This window comes from Xiphophorus couchianus, chromosome 16, assembly GCF_001444195.1.
Source record: "Xiphophorus couchianus chromosome 16, X_couchianus-1.0, whole genome shotgun sequence".
NCBI classification, from domain to species: domain Eukaryota; kingdom Metazoa; phylum Chordata; class Actinopteri; order Cyprinodontiformes; family Poeciliidae; genus Xiphophorus; species Xiphophorus couchianus.
In genome coordinates, this window is record NC_040243.1 from 3,257,310 (window position 1) to 3,273,235 (window position 15,926).

Here is a 15,926-nt window from a genome sequence, read left to right on the forward strand (position 1 = left end):
CAATATTTGTATCCCCTGTCTATTGTCCTGTTGATATGAAACTTTACAGAAGTAGCTCAGAGAACAAGTGTCATTACGTAGAAAAGGTAAAATCCCTCTTAACTCTGTATTTCTGCATTTTAGCAGGGGATGCATTTTACGGCAAAGCCTATTATTAGCCTGCCAAAATATGCATGCCCCCTCTATTTTCCTCAAACATTATAATATTGATATGAAACTTATACCAGCAGTTCATAGAACAAGTGTGATTATGTAGAAAAAGTTATTCCACTCATAACTCTGTATTTCTCCATTTTAGCAGGGGATGCATTTTTTGGCAGAGCCTATTATTAGCCTGCCACAATATGCATGCCCCCTCTATTTTCCTCAAATATTATCCTATTGATATGAAACTTATACCAGCAGTTCATAGAACAAGTGTGATTATGTAGAAAAGTTATTCCACTCTTAACTCTTTATTTCTCCATTTAACCAGGGGATGCATTTTACGGCAAGGCCTATCATTAGCCTGCCAAAATATGCATGCCCCCTCTATTTTCCTCAAATATTATCCTATTGCTATGAAATTCATACCAGCAGTTCATACAACTACTCTGATTATGTAGAAAAAGTTATTTCACTCTAAACTCTTTATTTATCCAAGTTAGCAGGGGATGCATTTTTTGGCAATATGGATGTCGAGCCTGCCAAAAATATGCATGCCCTACCTATTTTCCTCAAATTTTATCCTATTGCTATGAAATTCATACCAGAAGTTCATACAACTACTCTGATTATGTAGAAAAAGTTATTTCACTCTAAACTCTTTATTTATCCAAGTTAGCAGGGGATGCATTTTTTGGCAATATGGATGTCGAGCCTGCCAAAATATGCATGCCCTACCTATTTTCCTCAAATTTTATCCTATTGCTATGAAATTCATACCAGTAGTTCATACAACTACTCTGATTATGTAGAAAAAGTTATTTCACTCTAAACTCTTTATTTATCCAAGTTAGCAGGGGATGCATTTTTTGGCAAAGCCTATTATTAGCCTGCCAAAATATGCATGCCCCCTCTATTTTTCTCAAATATTGTCCTACTGATATGAAACTTATACAAGCAGTTCATAGAACAAGTGTGATTATGTAGAAAAAGTTATTCCACTCATAACTCTGTATTTCTCCATTTTAGCAGGGGATGCATTTTTTGGCAATATGGATGTCGAGCCTGCCAAAATATGCATGCCCCCTCTATTTTCCTCAAATTTTATCCTATTGCTATGAAATTCATACCAAAAGTTCATACAACTACTCTATTTATGTAGAAAAAGCTATTTCACTCTAAACTCTTTATTTATCCAAGTTAGCAGGGGATGCATTTTTTGGCAATATGGATGTCGAGCCTGCCAAAATATGCATGCCCTACCTATTTTCCTCAAATTTTATCTTATTGATTTAAAACTTATATCAGCAGTTCATAGAACAAGTGTGATTTTGTAGAAAAAGTTATTTCACTCTAAACTCTTTATTTATCCAAGTTAGCAGGGGATGCATTTTTTGGCAATATGGATGTCGAGCCTGCCAAAATATGCATGCCCTATCTATTTTCCTCAAATTTTATCCTATTGATATAAAACTTATATCAGCAGTTCATAGAACAAGTGTGATTTTGTAGAAAAAGTTATTCCACTCATAACTCTGTATTTCTCCATTTTAGCAGGTGTTGTTGCGCAACACCCCCCCCCCCCTCCTTTCTGTCTCTACTCTCTCACTCTCGTACTTCCTCTTCTGAGAGGGGAGATGTGCTACCAGCTCTCCGTCTAACGGGTCCGTTGAGTTTCCTAAATCTGCTGGGATTTACCCTGTCCAGAACTGAAGTAAACTCTGTTTAAGCTGGTTTCGAGAAACGATTCGCCTGGTTATCTGACGGCCTACATCCAGGTGTCCCACCCTTCTTCCCCCTGTGAATTAGCCAGACTGAGCAGCCTACAGCCAACTAGTTTCACAGAGCACACCTGTTAACGGTCGCTCGTTCTCTATTTTGCAACTTGCATTTGTTATTGAACCAGGTAGGTTTTAGTGACTCGGTCGAGTCCCAAGGATGAGGTTTTAAATATGGGCTACCAGCAACCTAAAAACATTTTCCACCTCTTCCTCTCCAGAATCAAACATCACAGCTATTTTACAACCATCAAAGAACTTTAAGGTGACTCATTAACTGAATGTCCACAACATCTTTTAGATTTTCTTTATGCTAAATATTTTATTAGTAAGGCATTTTTGCAAGGGTCAGTACAGCTTAATTCAGTAGCAGAAATAATCAAATAAGTAAAATCAATCATCTAGTCTATCTTTCCCTACTGCTGACACTGAGAACTAAAAAAGGGAACCTTTGAGAGAGACGGACGGAGCCTGGCGTTTCGAACCCCAGACCTGGCTTGATGATGAAGAAGGTGTGGCAGCAGGAGGAAGATGTTGATCGGCGAAGGCCAGGATCTCCGCAGGTCTGATGAGCCTCCTCTCCGCATGGATGCTGAGGTCACACAGGACTTGGTGCTGGCAGGAAAAAAGGCACCAGTTCTTCTTCCTTGTCTTTGTCTTCATCTTTGTCTTTGGGGTCAGAACCCAGCCGATGAGAGAAGTGCGATTCGAAGCCACAGATTGTGGGCCAGACGGGTTGGTCTCCATGTGCAGGACAGTCTCCGGCTCCGTGGCCCCGGCTCTTCTTCAGCTGCAGAGTTCTTTGTCCATCTCGATCTTGGCTCGAAGCTGCCCGGAGGATCCAACGAACGGTTCCTCTTTTGCACCCACCTTATATAGGGTTTATCCACCCCCCTGGTGCGCCTGCTGTCTGCTTAGACAGATGATCTCATATCCATCACTGTCTTACAGACATTTCCTGATGTCTGTGCCAATGTCTCAGGGTTGCTCAACCTCCTGTGTCCCTTGCCTGCACAACCTTTCACCTACTCTCTACCTCCAACATATCAGTGATGTTTAATTGCAGTTACACCTTTTTACACCATTTCAAGTTTAATGTCAAAATCACATCCATCCATCCATCCATTTTCCGTGCACCCTTGTCCCTAATGGGGTCGGGAGGGTTGCTGGTGCCCATCTCCAGCTACGTTCCAGGCGGGAGGCGGGGTACACCCTGGACAGGTCGCCAGTCTGTCGCAGGGCTCAAAATCACATTTATATCACATTTATTTTCTTTAGCTTCATTTATGATTTTATAACCATAACTTATTAATTATTCTTATTATAATCTTAATGTGAGTTATTACAGATGTTTTTCTGAAAAGAAACCAAGAATAATACATGATTCTAATTATTTACTACTAAAGTTACAGTTACTTGTTTTTCTTGTAGTTCCCACAAATATAAGTGTATTATTACAAGTAAACCAATATTCATATAAGTATTTTACTTTGAATCTTATCCAATGTCAAGAGAAGTGGAGTTTTGATGACTACACTGAGCCCTCTGTGAAAACTGAGGATGAAGAATCTGCATCTTCACATCCCAGACGAACCTCTTCTCTTTCTAGTGGATGAGGACGGCGAACTGCAGGAGGGTGATGGACTCCCAGCATGTGAAAGGTCTGACCTCGTGGAGGGGGTGTCAAGAAAATCCGAGCTCATCCCACTTCCCCATGCTAGAGATTTTAGTTTAACAGTAATAATAAAGTTATCTTTAAAATGAATCACTCAAGTGATATCAAGGCCCAACAGTAGACTTAAGTGTCAATAAAATAAATCTGGTTGTGTGTGTTGTTTTTGTCTCATGCAAACTTTGCTTTAATTCTACTTTTTTCTATCTAATCATAAGAAATCATAGTCAGTCAGAGAGAGTCATTAAACAGGAAAAGCAGGTTTCCTGGAAAAAGAGGAAGTTTCCAGCCTGCAGATTTATAAAAATAGCTGAGACTATTTTAAAGCATGAAAGTTTTAAAAAATTAAATCTAAACATTATTAGTAATTGGATAAGATTCAAAGTAAAATACTTATATGAATATTGGTTTACTTGTAATAATACACTTATATTTGTGGGAACTACAAGAAAAACAAGTAACTGTAACTTTAGTAGTAAATAATTAGAATCATGTATTATTCTTGGTTTCTTTTCAGAAAAACATCTGTAATAACTCACATTAAGATTATAATAAGAATAATTAATAAGTTATGGTTATAAAATCATAAATGAATGATAGATCAGAGAAGCTGAAGAAAATAAATGTGATATAAGTTATGGTTATAAAATTATAAATGAATGCTAAATCAGAGAAGCTAAAGAAAATAAATGTGATATAAATGTGATTTTGACATTAAACTTGAAATGGTGTAAAAAGGTGTAACTGCAATTAAACATCACTGATATGTTGGAGGTAGAGAGTAGGTGAAAGGTTGTGCAGGCAAGGGACACAGGAGGTTGAGCAACCCTGAGACATTGGCACAGACATCAGGAAATGTCTGTAAGACAGTGATGGATATGAGATCATCTGTCTAAGCAGACAGCAGGCGCACCAGGGGGGTGGATGAACCCTATATAAGGTGAGTGCAAAAGAGGAACCTTTTGTTGGATCCTCCGGGCAGCTTCGAGCCAAGATCGAGATGGACAAAAAACTCTGCAGCTGAAGAAGAGCCGGGGCCACGGAGCCGGAGACTGTCCTGCACATGGAGACCAACCCGTCTGGCCCACAATCTGTGGCTTCGAATCGCACTTCTCTCATCGGCTGGGTTCTGACCCCAAAGACAAAGATGAAGACAAAGACAAGGAAGAAGAACTGGTGCCTTTTTTCCTGCCAGCACCAAGTCCTGTGTGACCTCAGCATCCATGCGGAGAGGAGGCTCATCAGACCTGCGGAGATCCTGGCCTTCATCGATCAACATCTTCCTCCTGTTGCAACACCTTCTTCATCATCGTGCCAGGTCTGGGGTTCGAGGCGCCAAACTCCGTCCGTCTCTCTCTAAGGTTCCCTTTTTTAGTTCTCAGTATCAGCAGTAGGGAAAGATAGACTAGATGATTGATTTTACTTATTTGATTATTTTTGCTACTGAATGAAGCTGTACTGACCCTTGCAAAAATGCCTTACTAATAAAATATTTAGCATAAAGAAAATCTAAAGATGTTGTGGACATTCAGTTAATGAGTCACCTTAAAGTTCTTTGATGGTTGTAAAATAGCTGTGATGTTTGATTCTGGAGAGGAAGAGGTGGAAAATGTTTTTAGGTTGCTGGTAGCCCATATTTAAAACAACATCCTTGGGACTCGCCCGAGTCACTAAAACCTACCTGGTTCAATAACAAATGCAAGTTGCAAAATAGAGAACGAGCGACCGTTAACAGGTGTGCTCTGTGAAACTAGTTGGCTGTAGGCTGCTCAGTCTGGCTAATTCACAGGGGGAAGAAGGGTGGGACACCTGGATGTAGGCCGTCAGATAACCAGGCGAATCGTTTCTCGAAACCAGCTTAAACAGAGTTTACTTCAGTTCTGGACAGGGTAAATCCCAGCAGATTTAGGAAACTCAACGGACCCGTTAGACGGAGAGCTGGTAGCACATCTCCCCTCTCAGAAGAGGAAGTACGAGAGTGAGAGAGTAGAGACAGAAAGGAGGGGGGGGGGTGTTGCGCAACAACAAGTGGCGCCCAACGTGGGGCCCAGTCCAACGGAGTAGGAGGGCCCTATGGCCAAGTTAGTAAAAACAGATGTGAGGATCTGAATAGCTCACTTGGCTTGTTAACTCTTAAGGAATAGAGTTAATGGTGACTGATAAGGCCGTCAGTCACAACCCTTGCAGTAACTGTATAGCATACAGGTGAGGGAAGGCTCCTACTGAGGATAAATGACCGGATCCAGACAGTGAAGCTAGTAGCCAACATAGTCTAGACCCATCCCTGCTCGAAGGCTAAAGAGAGGCTTTGGGGGATAGACAACTCGAACCGACAGAGAGACGGAGTGATGGATGATCACTTCGAGGAGGAAAATCTGGGGAAGAAACCGGAGGAAGCCGGCCGTCCAGATCGTTTGGAAAAGGAGGAGACCTCAACAGAACTGCATCAGCTTCTACACAGCTACTGTGACTCAGACCTGAAGCAAGTGGGGAAGTTGGTTCCAAGAATGAGGAACTGAAACATCAACCCCTGACAAAGGAAAGTTGGCTCAGTCTTGCTGGAGAGAAAAGTATCATCAGCCGACGATGGATGAGGAAGCACACCGCGTCCTCCACTGCAGCCATCGAGAAGACATCCGGCAACAGAGGAACAAACACCAGCAGCTGACATCATCACACAGACGCAGACATGGTTAAAGACATCCTGCTGGACCTGGAGCTTGAAATTGGGCCAGCACAACCCACCAGTAAGAAACGACCGTAAGAGACATCTGAGAAGCCAGAACAACCGGAATGGACAATCTACACCGATGGATCCAGAAAGGGGTCCGACCAGTCGGCATACTGGGGATTTATTCTGAAGCAGGATGGCAGAGAGAAATGCCGTCAGAAAGGAAAAGCTCCCGGTAGTGCTCAAGCCGGAGAAGTAACGGCAGTACTGGAAGGATTGCTGGAGCTGGTGAAAAGGAAAATCAAGAGTGCCAGGTTAGTAACTGACAGTTACTACTGTGCTCAGGCCCTTAGAGAGGACTTGGCCATTTGGGAAGAAAATGGTTTCGAGACTGCAAAGGGCAAGCCCGTGGCACACAAAGATTTGTGGAAAAAGATTGCTGAGCTAAAAATGCAGTTGGAGATAGAAGTTGAGCATCAAAGAGCACACACGCATGAGGGAGCTCATTGGCGTGGGAATGATGAAGTGGACTGTTATGTCCAACAAAGGAAGATCGTCTTTGTCGGTACCGAGAAGTGGGACAGTACTCCCAGAGGACGGGAGGTCCCAGAAGAGTACGTGGTCGAGGTCGTGCGGAGCGTGCATGAGGCCCTTGGACATGCAGGCGTGCGACCTACCCGTAAGGAGCTGGAGGAGCAAGATCTTTGGATCCCAGTGAAACAAGTCCAACGCGTGCTGAGGGACTGTGAAGTGTGTGGTCAATACAACGCAGGTCGCCGAGGGCAGCGGATGGAAGGTTTGTTCATCAAGAGCACAGTCCCATGGGGTTCAGTCTGCATGGATGTAGCAGAGCCAATGGGGATAACAGGAAAGAGAGGTGAGAAGTACCTCTTGGTGCTGATGGACACAGTGACAACTGCTAGAAGAGCAGGTCTTCCCCTGCAGAGGAACTCCGTTCACGTCACAGAAAGCAGGGAGGCGAAGACACTTCTCCTTTTTGCTTAGAGAAGGAAAAGGGAAGTTGCAGCTTGAAGTGTCACTGAAAACAGGGCAGAGAGTTTGGATTAAAGCTCAAGATCGGCCTGCATCTACGGTGATCAAGCTGAGATTCAACGCCCGAGATTTTGTAAAGTAAGTACTGAACTTCAACACAGTACTACTGATGAAGAAAGGGGTCCATGAGGAAGCAGTGCTCAAGCCAGTTCTTAGCTACAGCGAACCAGAACATTACAAGAAGATGGCCAGAGAATCAAGCACCATGCCATCCTATATTAGACTGGCCACTATTACAGGAAGGTTGCCGTTCAAAGAACAACTTCAAGGCTTTGGACTGGGAGGGCCGTGAAGAAATTGGATTATGCTAAAGAAGAACTCCTGTCACAACCTGATGGATTAAAATGGAAAAGGATCATGATTACGGATAAAGCGTCATGATGCTTATGCTTTTTGCTTTGCTCTGCTGAACAGCCAGAATTTGATTTTTTTTTTTTTTTGAGGCCTTCTGTCTCAGCCCATCTTCCCTAAAGAACCATTCCACATCCTGAAGAACCGACAGTTCATCCAGCGAAGGTTCCTGTAGAAGAATCAGAGCGATCCAAGTTTTCTTCGACATTCATCACCTCATGGGGGAAATCAAAACTCCAAAGAGGGGGTGTCAAGAGAAGTGGAGTTTTGATGACTACACTGAGCCCTCTGTGAAAACTGAGGATGAAGAATCTGCATCTTCACATCCCAGACGAACTTCTTCTCTTTCTAGGGGATGAGGACGGCGAACTGCAGGAGGGTGATGGACTCCCAGCATGTGAAAGGTCTGACCTCGTGGAGGGGGTGTCAAGAAAATCCGAGCTCATCCCACTTCCCCATGCTAGAGATTTTAGTTTAACAGTAATAATAAAGTTATCTTTAAAATGAATCACTCAAGTGATATCAAGGCCCAACAGTAGACTTAAGTGTCAATAAAATAAATCTGGTTGTGTGTGTTGTTTTTGTCTCATGCAAACTTTGCTTTAATTCTACTTTTTTCTATCTAATCATAAGAAATCATAGTCAGTCAGAGAGAGTCATTAAACAGGAAAAGCAGGTTTCCTGGAAAAAGAGGAAGTTTCCAGCCTGCAGATTTATAAAAATAGTTGAGACTATTTCTTAGTTTAAAGCATGAAAGTTTTAAAAAATTAAATCTAAACATTATTAGTAATTGGATAAGATTCAAAGTAAAATACTTATATGAATATTGGTTTACTTGTAATAATACACTTATATTTGTGGGAACTACAAGAAAAACAAGTAACTGTAACTTTAGTAGTAAATAATTAGAATCATGTATTATTCTTGGTTTCTTTTCAGAAAAACATCTGTAATAACTCACATTAAGATTATAATAAGAATAATTAATAAGTTATGGTTATAAAATTATAAATGAATGATAGATCAGAGAAGCTGAAGAAAATAAATGTGATATAAGTTATGGTTATAAAATTATAAATGAATGCTAAATCAGAGAAGCTAAAGAAAATAAATGTGATATAAATGGGATTTTGACATTAAACTTGAAATGGTGTAAAAAGGTGTAACTGCAATTAAACATCACTGATATGTTGGAGGTAGAGAGTAGGTGAAAGGTTGTGCAGGCAAGGGACACAGGAGGTTGAGCAACCCTGAGACATTGGCACAGACATCAGGAAATGTCTGTAAGACAGTGATGGATATGAGATCATCTGTCTAAGCAGACAGCAGGCGCACCAGGGGGGTGGATGAACCCTATATAAGGTGAGTGCAAAAGAGGAACCTTTTGTTGGATCCTCCGGGCAGCTTCGAGCCAAGATCGAGATGGACAAAGAACTCTGCAGCTGAAGAAGAGCCGGGGCCACGGAGCCGGAGACTGTCCTGCACATGGAGACCAACCCGTCTGGCCCACAATCTGTGGCTTCGAATCGCACTTCTCTCATCGGCTGGGTTCTGACCCCAAAGACAAAGATGAAGACAAAGACAAGGAAGAAGAACTGGTGCCTTTTTTCCTGCCAGCACCAAGTCCTGTGTGACCTCAGCATCCATGCGGAGAGGAGGCTCATCAGACCTGCGGAGATCCTGGCCTTCATCGATCAACATCTTCCTCCTGTTGCAACACCTTCTTCATCATCGTGCCAGGTCTGGGGTTCGAGGCGCCAAACTCCGTCCGTCTCTCTCTAAGGTTCCCTTTTTTAGTTCTCAGTATCAGCAGTAGGGAAAGATAGACTAGATGATTGATTTTACTTATTTGATTATTTTTGCTACTGAATGAAGCTGTACTGACCCTTGCAAAAATGCCTTACTAATAAAATATTTAGCATAAAGAAAATCTAAAGATGTTGTGGACATTCAGTTAATGAGTCACCTTAAAGTTCTTTGATGGTTGTAAAATAGCTGTGATGTTTGATTCTGGAGAGGAAGAGGTGGAAAATGTTTTTAGGTTGCTGGTAGCCCATATTTAAAACAACATCCTTGGGACTCGCCCGAGTCACTAAAACCTACCTGGTTCAATAACAAATGCAAGTTGCAAAATAGAGAACGAGCGACCGTTAACAGGTGTGCTCTGTGAAACTAGTTGGCTGTAGGCTGCTCAGTCTGGCTAATTCACAGGGGGAAGAAGGGTGGGACACCTGGATGTAGGCCGTCAGATAACCAGGCGAATCGTTTCTCGAAACCAGCTTAAACAGAGTTTACTTCAGTTCTGGACAGGGTAAATCCCAGCAGATTTAGGAAACTCAACGGACCCGTTAGACGGAGAGCTGGTAGCACATCTCCCCTCTCAGAAGAGGAAGTACGAGAGTGAGAGAGTAGAGACAGAAAGGAGGGGGGGGGTGTTGCGCAACAACACCAATTACTAATAATGTTTAGATTTAATTTTTTAAAACTTTCATGCTTTAAACTAAGAAATAGTCTCAGCTATTTTTATAAATCTGCAGGCTGGAAACTTCCTCTTTTTCCAGGAAACCTGCTTTTCCTGTTTAATGAATCTCTCTGACTGACTATGATTTTTTATGATTAGATAGAAAAAAGTAGAATTAAAGCAAAGTTTGCATGAGACAAAAACAACACACACAACTAGATTTATTTTATTGACACTTAAGTCTACTGTTGGGCCTTGATATCACTTGAGTGATTCATTTTAAAGATAACTTTATTTATTATTACTGTTAAACTAAAATCTCCAGCATGGGGAAGTGGGATGAGCTCGGATTTTCTTGACACAGGGGATGCATTTTTTGGCAAAGCCTATTATTAGCCTGCCAAAATATGCATGCCCCCTCTATTTTTCTCAAATATTGTCCTACTGATATGAAACTTATACCAGCAATTCATAGAACAAGTGTGATTATGTAGAAAAAGTTATTCCACTCATAACTCTGTATTTCTCCATTTTAGCAGGGGATGCATTTTTTGGCAATATGGATGTCGAGCCTGCCAAAATATGCATGCCCTATCTATTTTTCTCAAATATTGTCCTACTGATATGAAACTTATACCAGCAATTCATAGAACAAGTGTGATTATGTAGAAAAAGTTATTCCACTCATAACTCTGTATTTCTCCATTTTAGCAGGGGATGCATTTTTTGGCAATATGGATGTCGAGCCTGCCAAAATATGCATGCCCTATCTATTTTCCTCAAATTTTATCCTATTGATATAAAACTTATATCAGCAGTTCATAGAACAAGTTTGATTTTGTAGAAAAAGTTATTCCACTCATAACTCTGTATTTCTCCATTTTAGCAGGGGATGCATTTTTTGGCAATATGGATGTCGAGCCTGCCAAAATATGCATGCCCCCTCTATTTTCCTCAAATTTTATCCTATTGCTATGAAATTCATACCAGCAGTTCATACAACTACTCTATTTATGTAGAAAAAGCTATTTCACTCTAAACTCTTTATTTATCCAAGTTAGCAGGGGATGCATTTTTTGGCAATATGGATGTCGAGCCTGCCAAAATATGCATGCCCTACCTATTTTCCTCAAATTTTATCTTATTGATTTAAAACTTATATCAGCAGTTCATAGAACAAGTGTGATTTTGTAGAAAAAGTTATTTCACTCTAAACTCTTTATTCATCCAAGTTAGCAGGGGATGCATTTTACGGCAAGGCCTATCATTAGCCTGCCAAAATATGCATGCCCCCTCTATTTTCCTCAAATGTCATCCTATTGATATGACATTCATACCAGTAGCTAAGAGGATAAGTGTAATTATGTAGAAAAGGTAAAATCCCTCTTGACTCTTTATTTTTTCAAGCTAGGAGGGGGATGCATTTTTTGGCAATATCGAATTTGAGCCTGCCGATATTTGCATGCCATACCTATTTTCCCCAAATATCATCCTATTGATATAAAACTCATACCAGCAGTTAAGGGAACAAATGTGATTATGTAGAAAATGTTATTTCTTTATTATCGCTATTGCAAGGATACTGAAGGAAATAAATCTGACAATGCATCTTTGCTAAATGTAAAGCATACACAAACCATTTTTATTTTGGTTTAACATAAAAATTAAATCACTTTTTTTCATTAATTTCAACAAAAGAATATTCATAACAAAAATTTTTGGAAAACCAATTAAGTCAACAAAAATTATGTCACATGTTTAAACTGAAAATCCACTGAACTGCAGTCATTAACGAATTAGATTGGTACAAACATAAAATCTATAAACACATTGCACAGCAGTAGTCTGTGTCGGTTTGTAGGACCTTAATGCAGCCTTGATGGTACCACCAGTTGCATCTGTCACATGTGATCTGTAAATAAATAATACAAAATGGTCAAATAACAACATAAAGAATGTTTTTTTTAGTTCCTTATCTGTTTACTGAAGGTGATATTGGGTTTTGCCAACATAAAGCTTCTTCTTAATTATCAATATATGATTGGTAGAACTTTATTTGAGGAGATGACAGCATGTTCCTGACATGTATGGAGGTAAAAAAAATTCTAGGACCACAAGCATCTGTGTTTAATGTTTTACGACTGTACTTAAAAAAAAAAAAACTTAAGCTACTTCCCACTTACCTGCCTTGGGTGTTTATTTATTTTATTATGATTTATTTTTGTATATCTACATACTTTGCAACTATTTTAAGGATGGTATATGGTTTGCTTGAATTGATTTTTCACTGCATTACATTGTTGTCTTACCCACATGTGATCTTCTGTGTCCTCACTGCCACAGTGTCTGCAGAGTCTCCACTGACTCTACAGAAAAACAAACCGCATCTTTAAATCAATGTTATAAAATAATCTTAATGGTATTTTTTTTTCTTTTAAATAATTCCATTTGTTAGTGTTCTTTTGAAAGTGGAACAATAATCCTCTGTGTAGATCTCAGTCGTCTAATCATCCCTTTTTGATAATGTCTGGTCTCATAAACAAGTACAAGTAATAGAAACTGTACATCATATTGGCATATTAGGCAGGCGCACATGGTGTCTGTCTATTCATGAATTGAAACACACATGTATTTAAGGTATTTCTGGGATTTATGGTAAAAGAAAGCATCACTTAGTGTTTACCTTTTTATAATTTTCTCCAACTTAAGCCACTGAAAGTATAAAAATGGCATTCAGAAAATTTTAATATGTCTACATATATATGTATGTACATCTTGTGAAATTTGTCATTTTGTAAATGTTAATTTTATGAAAATACAGTAATGAATATAATGGTTCACATAATACATCTCATTCCAGTTTTGTACTTTCACAAACTGCAAGTCCTTTTGCTTATTAAGTTACATTAAAGCTACTCAAGAAAAGTGTAATTGTATCCTAGAACAATTTTAAGTTTGTTGATTATGTTTTTTGCCTCAACAGTTATTGGGCTGTGTTATGTGTAATTTATTTATTAGAGATCAAGGCCAGGTGTATTGAAATGTTCTTCACTAATTGAATTTGACATAAACACTAACATGATTGTACTTCACACATCTGCAAAGTTCAATATTTTAATATTTCTAATTAGATAAAATAGCTGACCTAACACAATTTTTTTGTGCGTGCATGATTTTACACACAACATAGTATCCCACCCACATAGGAACTGAATAAAAAATATGTCAAAAGATACCTGATTCTGAGAGAAGTGTGGAAGACATGTTGAGTCTCATGGTATTAACAGCTTCTGCTGCTGATGGAAAGTTCAGGTCCTTGTTTTCCAGTATGCACTCTGCAAACTGTAAAGGCAAATATATTTTTTTCAAAAAAGAAAGAAGAGTAACAGCGGACTCATTACAAAGACAAAATATTTGTCAAAGTATTAGATTGTCATATAGAGGTCATGACATTTATGAATAATTTAACATTTTTGCTATACTTATTTCAGACTCTTTCCATTGTCATTAAAATAAATCAACCATGTAATAAAGCAATATAATTCATAAACTACATTATATTTCAGGCAGAAATGCACAGTTTAAGTTGTTAAGCCAAAGCTGTTCATCATCTTAAAAGTTCTACTCCTACAAAATAGCATTAGATTAATGGCAATGTGATTATTAGAAAACCACTTTCATATTAATCTTTTTTTCACAACATCAAAAACGTAAACAAGCATGTATACCAATATATTGATATATAATTCTATCTATCTTCAGACATAGATAGATATACATGTATGTGGAAAGAGACAGAACAGTACACATAAATTGATTTGTAAACAGACAATGTTCTACATTACATAAGAAATATAAGTAATCATAGTCAAGTATATACAGTACAAACCAAAAGTTTGGACACACAGTTGTGTCCAAACTTTTGGTCTGTACTGTATATATATATATATATATATACTGTATATAAAAACATAAAACCACGGCTGCCCAAATCACGGCAGAATTAAATGTGCACCTCAACTCTCCTGTTTCCACCAAAACTGTCCGTCGGGAGCACCACAGGGTCAATATACACGGCCGGGCTGCTATAGCCAAACCTTTGGTCACTCGTGCCAATGCCAAACGTCGGTTTCAATGGTGCAAGAAGCGCAAATCTTGGGCTGTGGACAATATGAAACATGTATTGTTCTCTGATGAGTCCACCTTTACTGTTTTCCCCACATCCGGGAGAGTTACAGTGTGGAGAAGCCCCAAAGAAGCGTACCACCCAGACTGTTGCATGCCCAGAGTGAAGCATGGGGGTGGATCAGTGATGGTTTGGGCTGCCATATCATGGCATTCACTTGGCCCCATACTTGTGCTAGATGGGCGCGTCACTGCCAAGGACTACCGAACCATTCTGGAGGACCATGTGCATCCATGTATATATATACACTGCTCAAAGAAATAAAGGGAACACTCAAATAACACATCCTAGATCTGAATGAAAGAAATATTCTCATTGAATACTTTGTTCTGTACAAAGTTCCATTTGCACAACAGCAGGTGAAATTGATTGTCAATCAGTGTTGCTTCCTAAGTGGACAGTTTGATTTCACAGAAGTTTGATTTACTTGGAGTTATATTGTGTTGTTTAAGTGTTCCCTTTATTTTTGAGCAGTATATATATACTGGTATATATATATATATATATATATATATATATATATATATATATATATATATATATATATATATATTTAAACAGCACTTACTTTAAGCGCAAACACACCACATGAAACCACATCTTGCTGGATGGCATGTTATACTGTTTCACATTTCCACATTGACACTTTCATCCCTTTGCTTCTCATAAATGTCCTTGTTGAGAGGATAAAATGTTAAATTAACATTCTAGTTATCCAATTATGACATTTTATATTATAATAAACAATAATTGTTCTTGTTTTTCTCACTTTGTTACTTCCAAGCACCTCTTCACATCTTTTTGGGACTCTCCAAGTGAGTTAAGGAAACCTATTGTTATGAATATTCTTTTGTTGAAATTAATGAAAAAAAGTGATTTAATTTTTATGTTAAACCAAAATAAAAATGGTTTGTGTATGCTTTACATTTAGCAAAGATGCATTGTCAGATTTATTTCCTTCAGTATCCTTGCAATAGCGATAATAAAGAAATAACATTTTCTACATAATCACATTTGTTCCCTTAACTGCTGGTATGAGTTTTATATCAATAGGATGATATTTGGGGAAAATAGGTATGGCATGCAAATATCGGCAGGCTCAAATTCGATATTGCCAAAAAATGCATCCCCCTCCTAGCTTGAAAAAATAAAGAGTCAAGAGGGATTTTACCTTTTCTACATAATTACACTTATCCTCTTAGCTACTGGTATGAATGTCATATCAATAGGATGACATTTGAGGAAAATAGAGGGGGCATGCATATTTTGGCAGGCTAATGATAGGCCTTGCCGTAAAATGCATCCCCTGGTTAAATGGAGAAATAAAGAGTTAAGAGTGGAATAACTTTTTCTACAAAATCACACTTGTTCTATGAATTGCTGGTATAAGTTTCATATCAGTAGGATAATATTTGAGGAAAATAGATAGGGCATGCATATTTTGGCAGGCTCAACATCCATATTGCCACAAAATGCATCCCCTGCTAACTTGGATAAATAAAGAGTTTAGAGTGAAATAACTTTTTCTACATAATCAGAGTAGTTGTATGAACTGCTGGTATGAATTTCATAGCAATAGGATAAAATTTGAGGAAAATAGATAGGGCATG

General features: G+C 38.9%; 1 long non-coding RNA gene across 1 annotated transcript; it reads right to left on the minus strand.

The window, feature by feature from the left end:
- Positions 1-11,817: 11,817 nt before the first annotated feature.
- On the minus strand, positions 11,818-14,922 carry LOC114160114 (uncharacterized). The gene is made up of 3 exons (XR_003598720.1): positions 14,885-14,922; positions 13,367-13,472; positions 11,818-12,496 (listed from the first exon to the last, which is right to left on the minus strand). It is a non-coding gene; the product is annotated as an uncharacterized LOC114160114 (long non-coding RNA).
- Positions 14,923-15,926: the final 1,004 nt, after the last annotated feature.